Consider the following 6948-nt stretch of genomic DNA (forward strand, 5'->3'; position numbering starts at 1 on the left):
GTACGGGTAACAATTAGCTTCTACGTGACAAACAAGTGAAAATATTGTGCTCAAGTTGTGTTTTTGTTCCATAATCCTTATGCAATGGGAGAGATGGTCTTTTTTGTATGTATTAATGAACCAAGCTTGTATCGAAATCTTCTGACAGAACAAGCAGACATGCTTTAATAGACCACTGGCTTCGGCAGCAGCCGTAATCACATCACAGTTTGAGGTGCAGAGTGTCTTTCAGTTCACTGAGGAACAGATGTAACAAGACGGAGGAAAATTCACACAGCAATTTAGAGTGGAGCATCAACATGGCTCATGGGAATACGCTGAGACCATGAACGATTTTTTTGTGTTAAAGCAAAACTCAGTCATAAGGTCAACGTTAGACAGTATGGGAGACAACAATAGCTGATTTATATCCCTCTCACTTAATGACCAGGTTGCAGTTTGACCTTCTGACCCAAGTTTTTGTCTGTGACTCTCAATTGTGCCCTCTTAATTAGTTCAACTTCACAATTGGTTCTTTCATATATCACTGAAGCACTGCCTGTCTTCCCAGGCATGCTGTTGTTTTAAAAAAAAAAGACAAGACAGCATGGAGTTGTTGTACCAGTTGTACCAGTTGTACCAGTGGAAGGAATCTCTGAAATCCAGGTTTGAGAGCAGTGGGGGTTGAGTTTGTCTCGATGGCGGTATTTTTGCATCTAAATATGTAATTATATATGTATTTATAAAAGGGCATAAAGAGCAACAATAAAGAACTGGTACACTCATTCATTCCATTTAGCCATCGACAACTCGCAGTATTTAATTACTTAATGCCTAATAGATCATTTATCAATCAAGTTAATTTTTCTATATTTCATCTGTGCATATTGACTATAGTGATACACTTTTCACATTGTCAATATTTGCTCATTAAATGTGTCATTTAGAGTGGGTTTAGTCAGTGTAACTGGCTCTCAAGGGAATTTCCACTTTGTTTTGCCAAGAACCAACAGTGTTTTAGATTCACTTTCATTAGGTTTGATTTTTGATCATGTCTTCAACACCATGCTGTTTTTGTTAGCATTTGTTGTTCCAGGAATCATAAAAGGTATCCACCCCTCCTACCAAAATAGCTTTTGGCAAGTAAATCGTACATTGGGAAATTGTATCACCATAGTTAATCCAGTTAGATGCTGCATGGGATGAATCACAGGGAAGCTTCATAGAAAGAGACCAGATATTAGTTTTGCAGCACATGATAACGTATTTCCTGTTTTTAAACTCACAAACAACTCTTGACTGTTTTGTAGCCCCACTGGCAAGAACACAAGGATAAGAAGAGTGGAATATTTGGACGCTAAACAGCCGCAAAGTTGTGACTGCGCGTCACACAGCTTAACGACCATGTCCTATGTGTGTCATTGATCACAATAAGCATCAATCAATAAGCATTTAGAAGTCCAGCTTAGTGACTGACGAATGATTGACTGATGAACGGAGACTGTCATTTCTTTTTGCATGGTTAGAGCTTGTGTTGTTATGTGCAAGACAGAAGTGGTGACTCAGATGATGTTTTGCTTACAAGTCTTTAAGGATGTTAAATTATCCGATAAGCTGCACAGTCAAATGGTTTGGCAGTGAGTCAGTCCAACAGCTGCTGGCAGCCATTGTGTTTAGGGACTGAACTTTGTCACCGAGATAGAGAGGGAAAAGTTGAAATGGGAGAAAAACAATCCTCAGCTGAAAGCATAGTGTTGTGTCAGGGGAGCAGTGTGTGTGTGTGTGTGTGTGTGTGTGTGTGTGTGTGTGTGTGTGTGTGTGTGTGTGTGTGTGTGTGTGTGTGTGTGTGCAAAAGAGAAAGCAAAATGTACGTGCAACTTTCAAGGACTTCATGTGAATATCTGCACGCATGCATTTGTTTTGAAAATGTGTATGTGTCCTTGTAAGCGTCTTTTAGTGTGTATTCAAAACATTACAAGTAGTCTCCTTATGAACTTTTTATGTTTTGAAAAGACACTCACTCTGATGATTGTGTTTATGGAGCTTAATACGGAAAAAAAACCAAAAACATAACATTAAAGACCACAATCCCATGACTTGTGATCAGATTTCTTCCATTTCTTCAACCTTCTTACCGTTTTGGAAAAAAAAAATGCTAAGGTTGTTTCCTCTCATCCGTTCCCATCCTTCCTTCTTAGCACTTTCCCTTCCCGTCAATCCTCAGTGTGAGTGCTGATATTGCAGAAGTTGCCTGTGTTTGTTTGTCCAGAACTATCCATGCTTTACGAGTTGATAAGGAGGAGAGGAAAATGAATGAAGCTGAGAGGGATTTGAGCCAATTAGTCAGATAATAAAGCTGGATCTTTGTAAGTCTAAATGTGTAATGTCAGAGCCACTATTGGTCTTGGTAGACTTTGGAAAAGCACAGCTGCAACATTAATAGTGTTGATAATAACATAAATAATGGCTGTGCTTATAGTTTTGTCTGTTTCAGGGCCCCTCGATGGTGCTGAGCCATTGTTAATGATACTAGTTCCACCTGTGCCTTTCCTGCAATGACAAGTCAAAGCATTTGCTGTGAAATATGTCTCCTGTTTTCCCTGAGGATGTTTGTACTAACACTTTCCCTTCTCTTTTACTATCCCTCATAAATTTTAGTTCACAGGCAAAAACTAATGTTATTCCCATCAGCCTCAGTTGTGCCTGCTTCGTTAAGTGAACAATATTCTAACACACTATATTGTGATGATGAACAGGGCAAACATTATAAAATTTATATTTAAAAAAACACATTCATGTTGGCCTCTAATTTATCATCCTGAGTGACAAATATGAGGAATTTCTGATGAAACTGCAGAGCAGCTCTGCGAACACACTACCACTCGAGGTTACATGCAAGTAAAAACCCACAAAAACACAAATTGGTAACCCTTTAATTTACAGGCCGCTAATTATGTGATAATTACATGATAATGTCAAGAAATAGCCAAGAAATAACAAGTAATTGTGTAGTTATGTCAAGAAATAGCCTAGAAATTTCATAGTAATGTCATGTTTTTCATAAAGGCAAAAGATTACACATGCTTTTCATGCTTTGAATTTAGCTAATTTAGGCTATTATGTTAGAGAAGGCATGTTAGCATGCTTACATTAGCATTAGCTTAACAAAAGTGTGGCTGTAGACGAGTAAGAGTCTGGGTTTCAGTTGTTTACAGATAAAACTCCTAAGTTAAAGGTAGCTATGGTGATTTTTTTTTGTATGGCTGTTGTGGCTACAATTTCTATTTTTATTCTTTGGCAAATAATTCAATTTTATCCATCTATCTCTTAGGCTTTTTCATTTTCTTTTGATGTTTTATTATGTCCTCTCTTTCATCAAATGAGCTAAATAAAGTATCTGTCAGTACGTTTACATGACACTTGAAAAAACCGAATTATTGCCTTAATCCGACTATAACTGGATAACTGAAGTGCATGTAAACACCTTAGTCCGACTGAAATCGGAGTTGAGAACTCCGATTAAGACACCCAGATAATGCGATTGGAATTTGATTTTCTCCGTCATGTATACACCTTAGTCAGAGTATAACTGGACAACGCATGTGCGCATGCTCCACAACAGTAGAGACGGCACCAAGTGGAGCAGAGAAGCCGCCCGAACCCCGCAAAGTAAAGAAAAAAAAACCAACGTCAGCGCAGATTCAATGCATTTCACACATACACAGCGCAACCAGCCAGATTGTTTTATTAGAGAGAGAGAGAGAGAGAGAGAGGAAAAAAGGAAGCCCGTATCCTATTCTCAGCGCGAATCCGGCCCAGACTGGTGCGTCTGGTCGGGAACTGCAGTTGAGAATTTATTAGTAAGCTTACTAAGTTGTTTATATTCAGTTTTTTACGAGGTGACAGAGAAGTCAACAGGACAGGCGGCGTATTAACCCGCTGAAACAACGGGTGACGCCGCATGAGGGGGCGGACCCCGTCAGTTATTCGATTTTCTCAGTTGCATGTATATTGAGACAAGGACAGAAGTCCGACTTGACGCCAAAATCGAATTTTGAGCATAGCTCGATTAAGCTCTGCATGTAAACGTACTGTGTGACTCAAAGTGACTCACACTTTGGTCACTTTCCTGCAATAGGGGGCTCACACACACACACACACACACACACAAACACACGAACATCCACACACACACTTGCAAACAAAGACGCCGAGGTGTCCCTAAAGCAAAGGTAGCAGCTGTTCCCAGAATCACGTTGCGTGTGTTAGCAGAGAAATATCAAATATCTGAAAAGTTCCCCTAAACATTTGAAGAGGTGCCTCCAGAGATGGGTTACCCACACACACACCAAACACACACAGACACTCACAACCACATACACACGGAGAACAAAGTGGCGCGGTATATGTTACGTCTTAATGTGACTTGTAGTTGCTGTGGATGGAAAGACTATACCTAATGACTGATGGCTGATCGAGCGCGGGCCTCCCTTACACACAGACACGCACAAACATGCACTCGCCCACATGACAGGATCAAATGTCCTGAGTTGCTCTTTGTTGAGTTTTATTAAAAATGTCATGATATTTAAGCTAAATGCTAAAGATGCCCAGAGCAAAGAAAAACAACAGCTTGTTAATCATCTGTATCCTTTCCAAGTGAATGTCTATCAGTGGATCTTGACCTTTTAAATCTCTCTGACAGCTTCTCTCTATAGGCTACTTCTTCTGTCTGTTCTTCTTTATCTCTTTTTCTCTCTGTCTCCAACTCCAGCCCCTCGCTATGGCCTCGTTCTCTCTCTCTCTCTCTGTTCTTATGCAACAAATTTGCAAATAGAAAGTGAATGTAACAGTTAATTACTGTATTTATACTGGAAATGGACTAACGGCTCAGGCCAAGGTCTGCACTAGAGCCCACGCAGGATTTTAAGCTTTCTTCCATTAACTTTTTTTTTCTTTGCTTAAGTATTACACCACAATGACTCAGTCATCTGAGCTGCACAGGTGGCTGATGTGGTGGGCGCTTTTTGTTCTTTTAACAGTTTATTTAGCAAGTCACAAATCAATAGATCTCTATCAGATACTCCTCAGCAAAATGTATCTCGGATTCAAATGTGGGGAAGGAAGAGGTGGAAGCGAAGGGAGATTGTCATCCATTATTTTTCCAAGAGCGATGCTGGATTGGCTCTCTGTTTTTTTTTCTATACATGTTCAGTTAAACATACAACATTAGTGTTAGTGACAGGGTAAGGAGCTGGGACCTTTTGAGGCCCGTCCATCCAGCTGTGCAATGTGTTTTTGTTGTTTTAGCTGCTGCTATAGTTAAATCAGTCCCATTCCTGCATCTCTTCCTGGTCTATGCCGTCTGCCTTATCCTCAGCCAGGTGGTTCCTGTTCTCCACTTTGTATGCTCCCAGAAAGCCAGCAGCACCCATTGTCAAAAGCCTATAAAATGTTCTCTGGTAAATATGCATACAGCCTCTTTTACTTTATTCAGTAGTACAGGATTCAACATAGTTCTGTTTTAGATACACAGACATGCTAGTTAGTTTTCAGAAAGTTCAGTTTTTCTTGCTAAAAAAGATTGCAAGCTGACATGTTGTGATTTAACAAAAAATATTGTTTACTTTCTTTGACAGCAAGGGTGGGCGTCTCACTTTGACAATCATCCTGTCAGTTACAAAAACATTTTTCCTATACTACAGCAGCTCAGTTAGTCAGAACTTTTAATTAAGTGCAATAAGGCAAAAGGAAAACAAGCAATGAGATGGACAGTTTGTCATTAAGACAAGCCCCCACTGTCCTCACACATGTCACACTTTTTATAATCATCCATTCGCAGTGTAAAACGGCACATAAAGTCACTCATGTGGTTATCCAAACTGAAATATCTTGAAAAGGATATTAGATAAATGACAGTTTCATAATAAACGCCTATAAAAACATTTATGTGAAAATTTTCTTACAAGATATTACACATTGTATGGAGGTGTCTTAAGACTTAAGGAAGGCAAGTATTCATGAATTGCAGCGAGACACTATAATTTTCATTGGAACAAATAGCACATAATATCAGGGGGTCATAGGGTTGGTGCACTCCATATAGTCTCTTATCTGTGTTTAATTTGCTTTTATTTGTCAGCATGGAGAATAGTTTTCCTTTATTAGCATCAGAATGCCCCCCCTGCAAAACTGCCCTCATGAAGAAAAAAGATCAGTAAGAGTGAAATTTATAAATCAGGCCTGAATATAAACATGGTTTGTGTCCCTGGTCTGCTTTAAAGACTTCTACGGCCTAAAAGAACAAGAAGGTAATCCTCTCAGCGTGGGATCCAGCCTCATTAAAAACACCACTCTCCTCATCATGAGAGGGCCCGTCACCAGCTGAACTGTGACCCATTTTGGGTGCGACCCCTTGGTTTAAGAAACCAGGCTACAGAGTCTATTATTCAGCTTCCTGGGAACTAAACCTAAACAGCACTCCTCTCATGTGCGAGCCAAGCGAGAAGCCGAGCTTGAATCAGCAGCTGAATAAAAGCCTTCGTGTGTTCTTTCTTTTTTTAATGGACAGAAAACTCTCGAGCTGCAGCTTAAAAGCACACTAGTGCATGTGTGTGTGTGTGTGTGTAGAGGTGGTAGGTTAGAGGGTGGGAGGGGGTTCAGGATACAGACTTGGGAGTGTGTTTCTGCAGTTTGAACAATCACACCCAAACTTCCACTTCACTTCAATCAGCCACCACCTACTTCCCGCCTTTAACCTTTCATTCCCTTTTACTTCCTCTCTCTCCCTTCTGTTGTAGCAATTTTGCACACTCGCTTTTCCTTTTCAATCTTCACATCAGTGTTTCATTTTCATTTTTTCCTCATCTTTATTTTTTCTTTTTCTTTCTCTCCTATCCTAACCCTAAACCTAACCCCCCTAACCCTAGGCAATTCATGTCACTTAGCTAATTCACTGCATAACTGACC

Source organism: Trachurus japonicus, chromosome 12 (genome assembly GCF_045865225.1).
Source record: "Trachurus japonicus isolate A0001 chromosome 12, Traja_1.0".
NCBI lineage: Eukaryota > Metazoa > Chordata > Actinopteri > Carangiformes > Carangidae > Trachurus > Trachurus japonicus.